This window comes from Haemaphysalis longicornis, unplaced genomic scaffold (genome assembly GCF_048455015.1).
Source record: "Haemaphysalis longicornis isolate Haplotype H1 unplaced genomic scaffold, Haemaphysalis longicornis Haplotype H1 scaffold_2, whole genome shotgun sequence".
NCBI lineage: Eukaryota > Metazoa > Arthropoda > Arachnida > Ixodida > Ixodidae > Haemaphysalis > Haemaphysalis longicornis.
Genome location: NW_027526295.1, coordinates 72,535,541 through 72,551,508, shown reverse-complemented (window position 1 = coordinate 72,551,508; position 15,968 = coordinate 72,535,541). Strand labels below are relative to the sequence as shown.

Below are 15,968 nucleotides of genomic sequence, written 5' to 3'. Positions count from 1 at the left end.
GACGGCGAGTGTATCTGGCCCTGGACGCGGTCCGTTTTCAATGATGACACTTCCTTGCGGCAGGCACGTGGGTTTGAGTCAAGGGAAAAATCTTGTCGAGGAGGTGAGAATTAATGACACTGTTGTCAAGGGCCTCCCGTAGTTGCGTCTGTCTGCACCCATTGCGTTCTAGTTTCCCGCCCGGCTGAAAGCCGCGGAAAGGGTTCAGCTTCTTAGGAGCGGGTTTTGGAAGGCACAACAATAATGAAGGTGACAATCTTCGTGGCAGGTAAACTGATCGCTTTAGACTATCAACGGGACAGCAGTTCTGCTGCAGTGCTGCAAGCAGTTTTCGCTATTATACGTGTTAACGAGTTGATATTTTAAAAATGAGGCTTGATTTTGCTTTGTGAACATAAAGTGTTTAATGATGGGAATAATTTCATAACGCTAACTGTACAATGTGAAGATAGGAGAGAGAGCGTTGGCAACGTTCTGTCGTGCTGCGCGGGCGTGGGACGGCGAACCGCCGGCACAAAGTACACGCAGCACTCCAGCGAGACTGAAATACGGACCACACGCACTTGTACTTATAGATCGACATTGGCAGCGCCTCGGTTCCTCGGGACGGCTTGTGGCGTCCCTCCCGAGGAACCCGGTGACAGCGTTGACAGTACGGCAGTTGGCGACGGTTTACGTTCCAACGGCTGGAAGTTGTGGTCGCGGCTATAATTCTTCGGGCCCGTTTGCACAGCTTCATGCTGATATGCTTGGCTTTTCATGCATCGGCGCTGATGAATTCTCCGAAGACTCCGAAAAGGCTGACATACTTCCCACGCATACGAACCCGGATGACCGAGAACCCATATCGCCGGAAGTTCCCCCTCGTGATATAACCATTCATTGCTTTGTACCGCTTTGCGCAATCTGGTCAAACACATGCCCCTAACTTTTGCAATGCGGCGTATTCGTCCTACTACAACCTACTGCAACAGCCAATCTAGTTTTTTCCAGCTATTGCGTTTTGCGGGCGCTTACGTTGTGAAAGATTGGTATCACTACATTTTTTTGTTGAGAAGCTGGCTTAGTGCGCTTTTTTTACAACTATTTTTTTTCTTCGCGGTTCAATAAAGAAAACTATTTGAACAGGCTCTACTCTATGGTATTGTAGAATTTACACTCGCGCGTCTAAAAAACCACGTATGGTTCTGCCGTCTATTTCCTCCCCGTGTTGCTCAATTAAGCCGTTACACGAAAATTGCATTGCGTCTGTCCGCAGGAAGGCATGTGATCGCGTTTCATTACCCCTTCTCTTCCCCAAAGTGAACTCTGCGTAAGGGCACTTCACCGGAGAGAGCGTGAGGTCGATCATTTTCAAGCGATGTGCTTTTACGTTGGCACACATTCGTGCGTAATTAAAATTTCAACGAGCTGCGTTTCGAATTGAACGCGAGTTAGCATGCATACATACGTAATACACGCGTCTGTTTCCTATCATCTGGCGTGACCACTATAACAACCTCCTTTCCATAGCCAGTTGGCCTGATCAAAGTTTCCGTTCAAGTCGCTTCATCATCATCATCGTCGTCATCATCATCATCATCGTCGTCATCATCATCAACATCATCATCATCATCGTCGTCGTCGTCATCGTCGTCGTCATCATCATCATCGTCGTCGTCGTCGTCGTCGTCACCGTAATACTATTAATAATAATAATCATAATCACCATCATCACCATAATCATCGTCATCATCATAATCACCATCATCATAATTATCATCATCATCACCAGCCTGTCTACGCCCACTGCAGGGCAAAGGCCTCTCCCATTAATCTCCAATTACCCCGGTCCTGTGCTACCTGCGACCGATTTATCCCCGCTAGCTTCTCGATCTCATCTGCCCATCAAACTTTCTGCCGCCCCCTGCCACGCTCGCTTTCTCTGGGGATCCACTCTGTTACCCTTAATGACCAGCGGTTATCTTGCCTTCGCATTACATGCCCTGCCCGCGTCCATTTCTTCTTCTTAATTTCTACAAATATGTCCCCTGACCCACTCCGCTCAGGGAACAAGTTTAGGTTTAGTGAGACCCTGAGTTTCTGCCCCGTACGTCATTACTGGAAGAATGCATTAATTAAATACCAGCTATTTGAGTGACAGAGGAAGCTTACTAGTCAGGATATCTGAATTCTTACCAAAGGCAGCCCACCAGGATATGGGAACAGACTGGTGTGGAGGACATTCTAGTTGAAATTAAGCGAAGAAAATAGGCATGGGCAGGTCGCGTGATGCGTATGAGGGACAGCAAGTGGACCATCCGTTTAACAGAGTGGCTGCCGATAGACTGTAAACGCAATACGGGTCGGCAAAGGGCTCGATGGAGAGATGGACTGCGAAAATTGGACGTGAATGGGCGGACCACACGATAGACGTGCCTGGCGATCTTTCGGAGAGGCCGTCATCCTGCAGGGGACACAACCAGGCTGATGATGACAGTGATGATGCGCATGCGTGCCGATGCCTTCGGCGATAGTTCTGAACTATAGCGGGCTTTCTGGACACCAAATCACAAACCCCCATGACACTGCTTCCGAGCTACGGAGGGGTATTTTTATTGCTCCTGAGAGCCGAGCAGATCTACATGTGAAAGTGACGCACACTGCTCACATGCGTTTTTTGCCGCACCCATTACGTGTGGGCAAGTATCAAAGTAGTATAATACAAGCGGATGTGATTTAACTACCCGTGCAGTTAAATTTCGCCTCTCCATCTTCTTGGCGAACTGATGGAGGCGAAATAGGGATGTTCTTTTGATGCGCGAGCCGAGAGGACGATCTCGACTCGCTCCGATGACCGACGACCGATGCTTGGAGCGGGTGAGGGATGAGGACTGCCTTCCTTGCTGGATATTAGGTTTATTTACATTATTTACAAAACTCCAACTTTACATCAGGTCAGAGTGACGGTTACATTGTCACTCTGACAGCAGCAGCCTGTTCGGCCGAGATCTATACTAAACTAGATCCCCTCTCGACCGACCCTCGACAAAACGCAACACGCCGGTTTTGATAGCAAAAACCCCGCCTCCAAAAAGGGGGCGTTCAAGAAAGAGAGAAAAACCTTTCAAAACAATTATTACAAACCATTGATTGGCCACAGGAATCAGCCAATCACACACATGTCCCCACCTGCGGTCACGTGACCCAACCCTCTCTCTTATGCACTCAAAGTGCGTTTCCTACGCACGCTGTTGCACCCGGCCAGAAAATACAGGACATCTGCGGCCTAAAGTGAACCATCCATTACGTTCAGCGGGCGGCATCCGCACAAACAACAGCCAAGCCCAGGGCCCGGAGCGGTCCCCGCGCGGCTGACCTCCCTCCGCGCGACGCCTCCCACGACGTGGGGCGTCTGCACGCGCGGCGTGACAATGAGGGTTGCTAATTCCCTCCCAGACTAAAGGGGCGCCGCCGGCCACCTGAACAGACCACGGGGAGAGACGCTGCCAGCCGAGGCGACCATCGTCGAGGCGAACGACCCGTCGACGAAGAGCGCCCGCCGCCGGAGTCTAAGATTCTCCAAACTTACACCGCGCGCGCTTTCAACACCAAGAGATACGATCATCCGGCCGCCCGTCAGCCTGTTATGCCGAATGACCCTGCCACCCTCGACGCGACAGAGGCACTCAGGCTAATCGCCCCCATCCTTTGACACACAAAAGGACGGGCACAACAGCTCTCCGCGGCTCCGAACTTGGCGTCCGCGCGGCTACATGAAAGGGACACGGGAAAGTAGCCACCAGCGGAGGCGACGCCAATACATGGGCCACCGGCGGCCTTCATTAATTACATGCGGAGCCCGAACTTAACACGTGCCGAATAAAGTTTACTTCGCATTAGAGTTTTTCTTTTTCTTTTTTTTTTGAGCTGGACGAAAGGGATGCGGTTCTGGGGCATAGCGGAAGTGAAGTTGATGTTGTGGGGTTTATGCACTAGAAACTCTACTGTTGGCCACAGGTGTTTGCTATTAGGTCGAATGAATACTGCCGGACTTGTGAGCATAACGTCGGCACCAGGTAAACAATAGGCCTTCAAAGAGATGCTGAAAGCAGCAACATGGTCAAAAGTGGTTTCAAGCTTTGATGCGGGCTACATCGTGCCGTTTCGTTATTGATTTGGCAATGGTTCCTGACGCTGTTGGATAGACTTCTGCTGCCAGGCAGAGCAGCCCGGCCCGCTGATGACTGTTGCGCCGCCGGGTTAGTTCAGTACCACGTGCGTGTTGACGTGTTGCTGCGGCGGCCGCAGCCACCACTGCGCTCTACACTTTCGACGTGGCTGTGCGCTTGCGCAGGGGTAGCTAGCGACGGGGTCATTCTCTTGTGTTTTAATAGCAAAAAGCACGCGGTATAGAACGCATCGTAGTCACGTGAATTTAAGAGCCGTTTTGCAGCCTCATACTCCGCCGACGCGGGAATTTCGGTCAACGGGCCACTAATTGCTTTCGCATTAAAATGCCAGCGTGGGTCGAACTGACCAAGCCTTGCATATTAAAGCGGAATTATTAGTTAACTGGGTGGGTATAGGCAATCTGGCGTCCCTGGCACTCACACGGCATACAATCTGGCGGATGAATGACACACAAAGTAGCCGATGGTTCAATGCATATTTTGTGCCAATGCTTGGAAATGTTCTCTGACGGTAGCCTGTTGAAGCTTGTCTAGTTCTGCCTGTTCGCTCTTCGAAATAAGTAATGTGATCACCCAAAGTAAGGCGAAACAAGATCACGACGTTTTCATAAGGCCTATTTTCTGTCCAGCCGCGCTAGCAAGCTATCGGAAATTAGCCTCCGTGAGCTGAAGACGGGCAGATAGGATTTACTTTGTGAAGGAACGTTGCTGCATTACGGTTTCTTGAGCAAATACCCGAATCTGTGTAAGGCAGTTTCCTTGTATTGGAAAGACGATATGTGCAGCCAGCGACGCGCCTCACTTCCTCGTCGCTTCTCCTATTGCCTTTCGCGGCCTCCCGATTTCCGAGTGAGCCGGATGGAACCCGGGATGTTGTCCGTGCAGCTGCGCGCGCCTCTGTTGCTGGGGGGCACGACAGCGGTATACGAGATTCAAAAACGATATAAGTTTAGGCTAGGTCCAGACTGTTGCCGCAACTGTCGTAATAACTTTAAAGAATGACGTCATTGTACGGCTCAGCCAACCTAACTGCGCGACACGCCGTTTTTTTTTACGCCCATACATCACGATATCGCTTTTGCGTCGGTAGTCTGAACATAGCCTTATGTGGCCCGCGGGCCATAAATGCCGGGGAGAATTTGGTTAACTTCCTCACGGCCAATTCACTAGGGAAATAACTGGCCCTTTTGATTACAGGCGTGCAGGCTTTGTTCGGAATCGTAAATACTTAGTAGTATACCTAGTAAGGAAATGCTTTGTATACATCGGCGAAATTTCTTAGAGCACTTAAGTCGGCTTACGCGGTTTGAAGACAAAAGCCTAGCGATTATCAAAGACACCGTTACTGCGACATCGTGTTTGCGCCTCCTTCTTCTTTTAGGGGCAAAGCCCCTTAGGGGCTGGGGCTGTTGGCGTCTCCTGTCGTCGTCGTCGTAATCGTCTCATGCAGTCACAGTACTAAAGCACCGGGAAACTCGTTTACGCCTCGCGCTAGAACGTAACGCGTACTAAAAAAGCACCGATACACTCGTTTGCGTTTCGCGCTGGAGAGCTTCGTCCTTCAAAGATACGAGACTTTTATAGCAAAGCTGTGTACCTATGCCCCCGAACGGTTTAATATCCGTTGCCAAAAACGCCAAAGCGCCAACAATACACTTGCACACTGCATGCTCCGCCCCTCCCCACGTTTCGCGTTAGTGTAGATGGCCCGGGATTTTCTTTTTTGTCTGTTGATGCAAATTAGTGGCGCTCTCCTGGGCGTGCAGGCCTTTTACGCACGCGCCGCCACGTGCACCGACCACAGCGCACCCATCAGGCTTATTATTGCTCTATCCTCCCGGGGTGCCGTGTCAGCGCTGTGGTTTGAGCACTTGGCGGCTACCCTGGCAACCAGGGCTCGTATCCCTCACCAACCCAACCTATTTTTTTTCTTTATTCCTGTTCACTGCCATGACTACGGTCACTTTTTGCGTTTGGTGAGCGATCTAAGGCTTCCGCTTTAACAACTTGAACGTCAGACCTTGTCGGTTTCATGACTATGTCTCGCGACGATATACCAAACGGTTCTGGGGCTCTCCAGCTACCGGACTTCGGGCTCGATGCCACTGCACACTGCCGTGCCTTACGCGCACGTGCAAGAAGAACTGAGTCAGAAACGGCGACCCCGGTGAGCGGACGTTGCTCGCACCGGGCGCGCTGAACCTCGCGCGCTTGACTCATCCGTGGAAACGGATGGTGATCCGGCTGTGCGGGAGTTTGGCAGCAGTCCCGGCCTTGTCTGCTCGGATACAAATGCGCCATTTGACGGAAGCCTGGCGGGTTCGGGGGATTGATTTGAAGAAATGTCGAGGCAGCAAACACAAGTTACGGCAAAAGGACACGAACTTTTAATGTACCGTTTCATTTTAATAAGCTTTCGCCCAATTCCACCATCACATCCTACAAACAGGCTTCAGTATTTATCCGGTCATGGGGAAAAAATTTAGATTGAAGAATTTGGCGCCATTCTCTGCACATCGCTCATCTGCCAATTAAATTACGTTGAATATGTGTTTGATGCCTGAAGTAATTCTTGTGTTAGTACTCATAATTAAGGGCCGCACCTTTAGTCAATTTTTTACAGTATGTATTTACCGGGAAATTCTGGCTGTTCTGTAATCAGACTTTTCTTTGTTTGTCGTTTTATGTCGAGATGATACAATTTCTGTAATCTTGTAGTTGACACACCGACACATTTTGATGTTCATTTTGATGTTTTGCCTGCCTGTCCGATTTTTTTTAAAGGTGCTAGGGCATCTGTTTCGCCTACGTGTAGTGCTGAGGCTACCCAGCTACGCACATGAGTATGTGGCCTTATGCGAGCTTGATAATTTGTTTTATTTGTACACACACGGACAATTAAACATTATTTTTATTGCTATAAACTCGTTCTATTTTTGTTTTAGGTGGTTTTTGTTTTCAAGTTATGGTTACGTTAGTTTTTAACTTTTCGAACAGAAATAGCGCTGTCCCTTGAACGCAAAAATCCAACGTATAACAGGCATCCTGGCATAAATATTCACGAATCCTCAGCATGTCCCACTCATACAGGAAGTACGCGAATGAAGCGTGGATACCGATTGAAAGTTTCGGTCTGCATGAACCGAACTTTTATCGAGAGGTTATTTAGACGAACTTACGCACGCATTTTGACGTCGTTTTTTTAGGAGTTGTGCTCTTGATGTCGCCTTAACTTCAATGTAATCTAACGGCAATGTAATGTAACAGAATGTACCCCCCCCCCCGTTTTATATTATATTGCGAAATAAGCGCAAAGTGTGTGAAGGAAATTGGTACATATGAACTTCTCTTTCAACGCACAAAAGGCTTCAGGCACGTGTGAAGCCTTAAGAGACCACCGGAGAGAGATTGCTGAAACCTCCTTTATCGCTGCTGTGTATTTTAAGTCATGCAATGCCTGCCGCGAAAGTCTAGAGCCCGAAGTGGTACGATTGAAGAATGAGGAGAGGAGGCATTGAGGTTAGTCGCAAGCGACATCAGAGCTGGTTTGCTGGTTTACCTTAGTTGACGGTTATACGCCTCGAGCGCGGCCTGTAGGGGCGCCACTGAAATCCCCCTAGCGGCCCGTTTCGAAAGCAGGCGCGGGAGTCCCCGGCCCGCTCCCCCCTGTCGCCGTTGCTTTTGGGGCTCGTTCAAGACAGCGATTTACCGTTTGTCCGCGTTCGAAATACCGAATAACGTGGAGCAGGCACTCTGTTTGCAAGCGTGGTGTGTTCACGGGAGTATAAACGTTTATGACGCGATCTCAGTGAGATGTATATGAGCGCCGGGCGTGTGTCACAGGCCGGCTTCCCGAAGCCAGCATTTGCATGCAGCTGATTGCAATTCCGCTGCCCTGAAATTTAGTGGCAGTGTCTCCGTAAGCAGTGTTTCCTCCGATGGTCATGTAGCGGCCATACACACTATGATGTAAATCGACTTTGTGCACTTAGAAAATCCAGCGGAACACTCATACCTGACAGCACGCAAGTTACGCCTGCCAATATCACAAATCAGATATTGATCAGTACCATGAACAAGCCAATGCGGCATAAATTTCACAAACATTGTACCAAAGAAGTACGATGGATAATGCAAAATTACACTCCGGAGTCAGCACACGACGACAAATTTAATGCTGTGTCTTCTTGTCCCGAGGTGAGCGCGCGCAAAGATTCATCTGTTACATTTATCCTCCGCAGAAGCGTGAAGATGGGCTTGTAGAGTAATCCGCGTCCGTGACCAAACTCTTCTTCGAAACATCGTCATATGACACAGGGAGACTGCAGAATCTAGCATAAACCGAAATCAGAGACCCTTATCAGATACGACACTCTTCCAACGAGCCCGTGTGTACGAGATTTCGGCGCACGTTAAGGATCTCCAGGTGGTCAAAATTAATCCGGAGCCCTCCACTACGGCGTGCCTCATCGCCTCCGTTTCGTCGGCGCGTTAAACCCTGCAATCAATCAATCAACTCTTCCAACGACACCTCGTATCGCTTGTGAACTGCCTACCCTGTATTCTTCAAAAAATGCGTCCGCCGAGTGATCAGCCGTTCGTTGAAGGCGAAAAACAAACGAAAAGTGAACACGCAGCTTGTGTGTGTGATTACTAAAACGTTCATTCGTTGATTTCGCTCCGCATTTGTAAACAACGATAGTTGAGCGTCCTCCTCCTCAGCCCCCCCCCCCCCCCCCCCCTTCCGAATGTCTAGCGAAATAGTGCATTTCGCATCTAGTTGGTCTGGTGAATACTACCTTGCTCAAACTGCTCAAACAAACGTCTTTAGTATTTCACAGGCTGCACTCGTTTTTTTTTTTTTTTTTTATTCCCGTACGACTATTCTATTTATTCCTGACTTGCGGACCATTCATTTTCCCGTGGTTTCATTAACTTTTATCTTGGTGCTTGCTATAAAGCTTCATTGGGCACATATTTGACAACGCATGGCCTTCGAGTGTACTTAACATTTTCGCGAGGCTTATACTCCCATTAAAGGCACAAGTTTTTGTCAGCTATTGGGTTATCACATCCCCGAAACATGTTTTTCTACGGCGTACATATTCGAAGCAAAGCCGCATTTGTTGTCTGCGCTGCAAAACGAATCAACCTCTTACAGTGCCAATATCAGGTCTAAACGAGGCGACAACAAATAGAATTCACTTGTGCTGACGTGTTCGAAGGTGACAGCGGTGATATGCTGCTGCCGTCGCCGACGCCCGCAAGAACGTCCAAGAAGCGCGCAGAACCGCCTCCCCGGGCAGCTCTTGTTGGCGTTAGAGCGCTCTACCAAGACGCAGCTGTTTTTTTTTTAAGTGCCCTAAACGTGCAGTTTGCTTACAGACGTCACCATAACAAGTGTTTTAGTGCGCGGAAAGGCAAAGATAAGCGAAAGAGAACCAAAACACTGCATGACCACCTATCAGACACGCAGCGCTAATCCCGCAAACGCCGCGGAGAAGCGGCGGCAGGCGGCGCAGCGATCGCGAATCTCGAGGCGTATACTCCCCGTGCCGCACGTGAAATATACCCCCCCCCCCCCCCCCCCCCACACACACACCTCCCCAACTTCCCTCATTCCCAAGTGGACCGACGTGTCCATCCTCTCTAATATTGTTATGTTATGTTATATTCCACGTATCGCACCGAGCCCAAAATAACTGGCAAACAATGCATCTATGTTTTGAACAATGACGTCAAGTCTTCCGTTCTCATCGCTAACCGGACTGTGACCGGGCATTGTTTCCAAAGAAAACTGTAACTGAACTTCTAAGAAAACTGTACGTCAAGCAGCCCACGGCGCGTTTTAGCGCCAAGAATATTATATGCCCATGTAAAAACATCATTAGGATGGGTTCTTTATTTATTTGTTCAATCAAATTGTTATAACACTCGCTTTGCGTCGCTTTTTACACACACGCACATGCCTTCCACTACGTTTTGTCGTGTGGAGAAAGATAAACGGCGCCCTAAAATCGCCATCACCGTCCTTTCAATGCGCCCACTCAACGAGGAAATTACGGCACGTTCGAACCTCGAACGCTGATCCATAAGCAAGAAATATTTCAATAAGGCGCGTAGGCGAGACAGGCCATTATTGGCTGCTTTGAAAAATGGCGCTCATTTCGCGTCGGGCAGCTGCGTCGTGACGGCAGCGGATGTTTTCCTCGGGAGGAGAAAAGCGGTGAAGAGTCCGCGCACTCGTGGTAATAAAAATAAACAGGGGCTGGTGGACATGCTAGACAGAGTCGTGTCGTTTGGAACGCTCACTCACGGCGAATACATTTTATGAGATTGAGTCGGCGCTTCGGAGGTATTTTGATTTGTATGTTGACGAAAACTTCCTTTGATGTCACAGCGCCGGGCTTCGCATACGACGTTTAATTTATACGAGCCTATATCTATACAGCACGTTCTGGAGTACAATTAACGAGCAGCCTTGACCTTTTCCTCCCATACAGAAGCGAATACAGCAAACCCTCGCGTAACGAAATCACTTTATTCAAAATGTTGCTTTATTCGATGTGCTTCACGGCCTCCACAGCAGTACAAAGAGCAAATTGTATTCGGTTTTAACAAAATACCGCTTACAACGATTGATTTTGTTTTAATGACGGTTTAATGCCTTTGAAAGATTAGTCTAGAACTGTTTTTCGTGGTCATTTCGCCTGGAGATGCTATACAGAGTCGTGTCGTTTCGAACGCTCACTCACAGCGAATACACTTTATGAGACTGAGCCGGCGCATCGGAGGTATTTTGATTTGTATGTTGACGAAAACTTCCTTTGATGTCACAGCGCCCGACTTCGCATACGACGTTTAATTTATACCAACCTATATCTATATAGCGCCCTATGTTCTGGAGTACAAATAAAGAGCAGCCACGACGAAAAACAGTTCCACACTAATCTTTCAAAGACAGTAAATCCTCATTACAACTAACTCATTCGCTGTAAGCGGTATTTTGTTAAAAGAAAATACGATTTGGCTCTCAGTGCCTTATTGTGGAGATCGCGAAGCACTTCGAATACAGCTAAATTCTGGATGAAGTGATTTCGTTACACGAGGGTTTACTGTGTTTGCTTTTGTATGCGAAGAAAAGGTGCGCACTGACAGACGCTGACCGTCCCCTCTCGTTTAATCATGCTTATATTCATGCAGTTGTACTTTGTGCAGATAGTCGCGCATATAGTGCATAATGGTAAATTACCATTTTTATTGCTTTCATGAAAATTAGCATGGACTTGTAGCACTTTGTTTCGTGTGCATAATTGCTGCTGTTTGTAAACTTCAAAGTTGCTGATTTTCATTTTTACCCATTTCTCGATCCTTAAAGTGCTAAGTGTTCTTTGTAACTGTAAATTGTGGTGCCCACCCGTCTGTGGTCTCTGTGGAGACTGGCAGTATTGTAAATAAATAAATAAATAAATAAATAAATAAATAAATAAATAAATAAATAAATAAATAAATAAATAAATAAATACAATCAAGCACATCGGATTCTAGGGAGGAAGCGTGGTTCCGGAAAACAGCTGTAGCTGTTTTAAAACACAAAATTTAAATAAACAAAAGCGATAGCACCTTTGGATAAATACTTAACCTTGTAAAGCTGCGAGTAAAAGATGCGGAACGGGGGGAAAGATGCGTTGATCACCCTTCGTCCTGGTTCTGCGGCGTTATTCAGTTGTGCTGCTTCGAATTCTGCTTATTTTGCATTTTTATAAATAAGCAAATAAATGAAGGAAGAATGTACAAAAAGATAGATTTATGCCAGCTTAATAAGGTCCCATCCTCCTTCACAGCGCCGCTCGTTCGGTGTGTATATGCGCAACAGGGAGCTCTCTCACCAGTGGGGAGCTTCGTTTGCACTGGGGGCGCCACTAGGCTGATCGGTGATGAGAGGCGCTCGATAAAGCTGAAGGCATGATGTCGTCTTGGTGCAAGCTTATAACGTCCTATAGGAACCAGGGATCTAATGTCTAGACTCAGCGGAAACAACGCACGCTCCAAGGACACTTTTAGACCCGGGATCCGGGGGGTAATACCAATGGATATTGCGCGCTAGCAAACGGCCTTGGCCGTCAAGCTGGTGTGTTGCCTCTGGAACAGTCTTTCGATGCTCAATGTCGGCCGGCCGTCGACTGTTTCTTTGTATTCTCCCTGCCTTCCGAACAGGAAAAACAAGTCTGCCGTCTGTTTCCACAACACGTAAATACGCAAACGGAAGTGTGTTTGTGTTGGCTCGTTTGCATGGCTTTGTTTGCGTTCGCTGCCGCAGCGCCCGTATTTTTAGCGGCGTCAGCTAAACACTAAACGTTAGCTGTCGGGTGACGAAGGGCGGCAAACTTTGCGGGTGTAAACAGCAAAGCGTTGCGAAATCGTGCAACGCGGCTTCTTTCAGCTGGAAGCCGCGTCGCCTCGTAAATATGTCCGAAGCCAGAATCCTTCAGTGGGGTCGAGTACGGCAAGGTCGACATGTGTACAGAAGTGGACCCTTGTGTTCGGAAATAACTTCCCAAGGAGCGGCGGTGCAGAGCTCTTTACGGGCCCACGTCATCCTGCAGGCTGGATGAAGACATTTGTTGTGCTACGGGAAAAACAGGCCGCAACCTGCTGAAGCCGAGAAACGTGCTAAACCCAGTCATCAGTTATTATTATAGTAGCTTTTTTGCTGGATTGAGTACATTGGTCGGGCTACAGGAAAGACAGGGTGTAACCTGCTAAAGCCGAGAAACGTGCTAATCTAGGCACCTTCGGGTGCGAGCAGCAGCTTTTGATGTAACTTTGAACTCGCTCATGTCGAATGAATTATTGCCCGATTTCGCAATAATGTGTGATCAATATGTTTTTTTAACTTAGATTGTCGCTGTTTTCTTTAACTAGGGATGCTCGAGATTAACGTAAGAATTGACGGCGAATATCCTCGAGAACAAGGGATTATTAATCACATCGATTTTTCGTAATCTCCGGGTCTTTACGAGACTCCCAGATCTGAAATTGGCGCGGTTTCGTTCCTATCTCTATTTTGGTTTTAGCACTGTCTCACTTCATAAAGAGTCACGGTATGCAGCCTGTATAGCTAACTAGAATATAATATAATAGAATAGAATAGAATAGAATAGAATAGAATAGAATAGACCTTTATTGTTGTCTCAGTAGGTAAGGAACTATGGGTGTGGTCAGCAGCTTGGCGTCCTCGATGGGGTAAGGGGGTGTCACATCGTAGACTGCTCGTTTCTCGCTGTAATTAATATTCGCTGTCTCGCTTTTACCTGTGGGCTTACCATGGGTCCTCTAAAGGGGACACGGAGAAATCGAGTCGTGACTTATGAATCAACAAGTGGTTGGCCTCATATCAATTTTTTTGCCTCATACAATAAACTTCTTGGTAGATCTTCCCGTTCGGGTCATTTCTAAGGAGACAGCTATGTGTGCCTTGCTTTCTACTTGCTCCTGCTCCCTATGTGTTCCTCGCACAGATGAAGGCTATCGTAGAGCCAGGCCGTCTCCTTACTGTGCTCTTCTGCTTGAGACATAAAGCATGGACGAACGCGAGATACGGCAATCGTTAAAGTTTTAAAGGTGGGGTTAACAAACTTTATGCAGAGCCATGGGTGAATGAGTGACCAACTCGACTTGTCCTATCGCGCGTCGCGGTTTGTAACATCGAAGTGCACACATTGGTTATTGGACGTTGCGTGAATTCCCCGTGGTCATTAGTAAAACCAGCGCAATGCGTCTATAATTAACAGGTGTATTCTCAACAGAGTCGTGCAAACATATCTTGACTTGCACGTTCTGTGGGTTTTTCGTGCGTAGAAAAGCGCTAGCTTGTTCGCCGACGACAGCGTTTGAATGATGGGACACCAGCGTTACCAGATTGAAAACAGGCTTCAACACGGGCGCCTAGTAAAAATTTCACCAGGTTTCACCAGCTCGAAAATACGGCCGCTAATAGCGCTTTCCCGGTCACTACATCTTCCCGGTCACTACTACATCTGGTAAACTGCACGCACAGAAGTGCGTGCAGCTTGACAGAACATAGCCTTTAATATGTTGTTTTTGCCGCTTCTATCAGTGCATCCTATTATGGAAGGGGGGACTCGATTAACTCTATAATTAGCAAAGTACTTTTGAGAGGAGCTAAATTAAACTTCTTACGTGTATCTGTCACAGTGCCCATTTCAAAATTTAAACGAAATTGCTGCGCTCGCTGTGGTTTCCACCTATGTTAACATTCAAACGCCTTATCTGTTGCAACGTTTATTTCTGCCAGGTATGTGAGCACGTAGCACTTTGCTTGTTATTGTACAATAACCGTGTCACAAAAATCTTTTGTAGCTCTCACAAGTAAGTCAAAATTACTAGAGAGCTCGGAACGTACATAAACTGTTTTGGAGTATGTTATGTACTGTGGTTTGCTTGCAATACAAAATGTCACATTTCAGTTTTAATTACTTTTAAGGAGTGGTGAAAACACGAAATACGTATCGAGCACAATGTGGGTGGCTCTTGGTGTGTTGGGCCTTAAAAAGCCTCCGTTCCGGGAGAGACAACCATGGTTCAAAGCCGTAACAATTTTAGGAGCGTAGCCCCTTAGAGACTCAGGCGGTCGGCGTCTCCTGTCGTCGTCGTCGTTTCACGTAGTCACGGTACTAAAACACTGGGACACTCGTTTTCTAACCCCTCGCGCTAGAATAAAACGCGTGCTAAAAGAACACACAGGGACACTCGTTTTCCAATGCCTCGCGCTAGAACGTTTTATCTCCGTAGGCAAAAACGCCTACCAATAGAACACACCGGGGCACTCGTTTTCCAACGCCTCGCGCTAGAACGATTCGTGCTTCAAACACAAGAGACTTTTACAGCAAAGCTGGATGCCTTTGCACTCCAGCGGTTTCATCTCCGTGGGCAAAAACGCCAAGGCGCCAAGAATACACTTATATACTGCATGCTTCGCCCCTCTCTAGGTTTCACGTTAGTGGAGATGGCCCGAGATTTTTTCGGCCTCACTTTTCACCACATATTGTCTTCTGTTGCCCGCAGAGGCACCTCAACGCCAGCAACCCCCAAATTTCGCCAGATTTTTACAATTTGGTGCCGAAGTTCTCCATCTGGCAACACTGTCTGACAGTTAGTGCGCATACGTGCATACAACTTTGCCGCAGAAATTCATTTTGCACTCGCACGGTGCCAGTGAACTGAAACTGACTTAAAAATAGGGCACCAGGGAATTTATCCCCCAAAATTCTGCGGGAGTGAGTGAGAAGATGTCACTCGCATATAAAAGTTTGCTTGAGCAAATGCGCCTGAACGTATTCATGGGGATAACTCAACATTACCGCAAGACTGGCCGCACGCCAGATACTCTCATTAAACCGCGCCGCGCTTTGTGGAATGAAGGGTGCACCAGTACCTAGAAAAGGTCACAGGAGCGAGTCACGTTGGCAACCGCCCAAGTTCGACGCTACAAACAAACGTTAAGCGCGAAAGCGGCATCTTTGTTCTCTTGGCCACGCATAGGCGTACTGGGGCGCGGATGGAAACAGTTCCCCCTATATACGCTGTGCCTGTTTTTAAAAGCTCCCTAATATAGCTCAGCGGATGTTATTTTTCTTCACCACTGCGTCAAGCTTTTGCCATTTGTGATTTCTGCGAAAATCCCTGCTTAATAATCGGGAAATTTGGCACAGGTTGGTTTTTCTTTGGCTCAATTCTAGAGCGCACTTTGCAGTGTTCTAGTAAGTACCCTAG

At 47.8% G+C, this 15,968-nt stretch overlaps 1 protein-coding gene across 4 annotated transcripts in view; it reads left to right on the top strand.

The window, feature by feature from the left end:
- LOC144168987 (monocarboxylate transporter 14-like) overlaps window positions 1-15,968 on the top strand; it is a 173,724-nt gene that overhangs the window by 119,701 nt on the left and 38,055 nt on the right. The window lies entirely within an intron of this gene.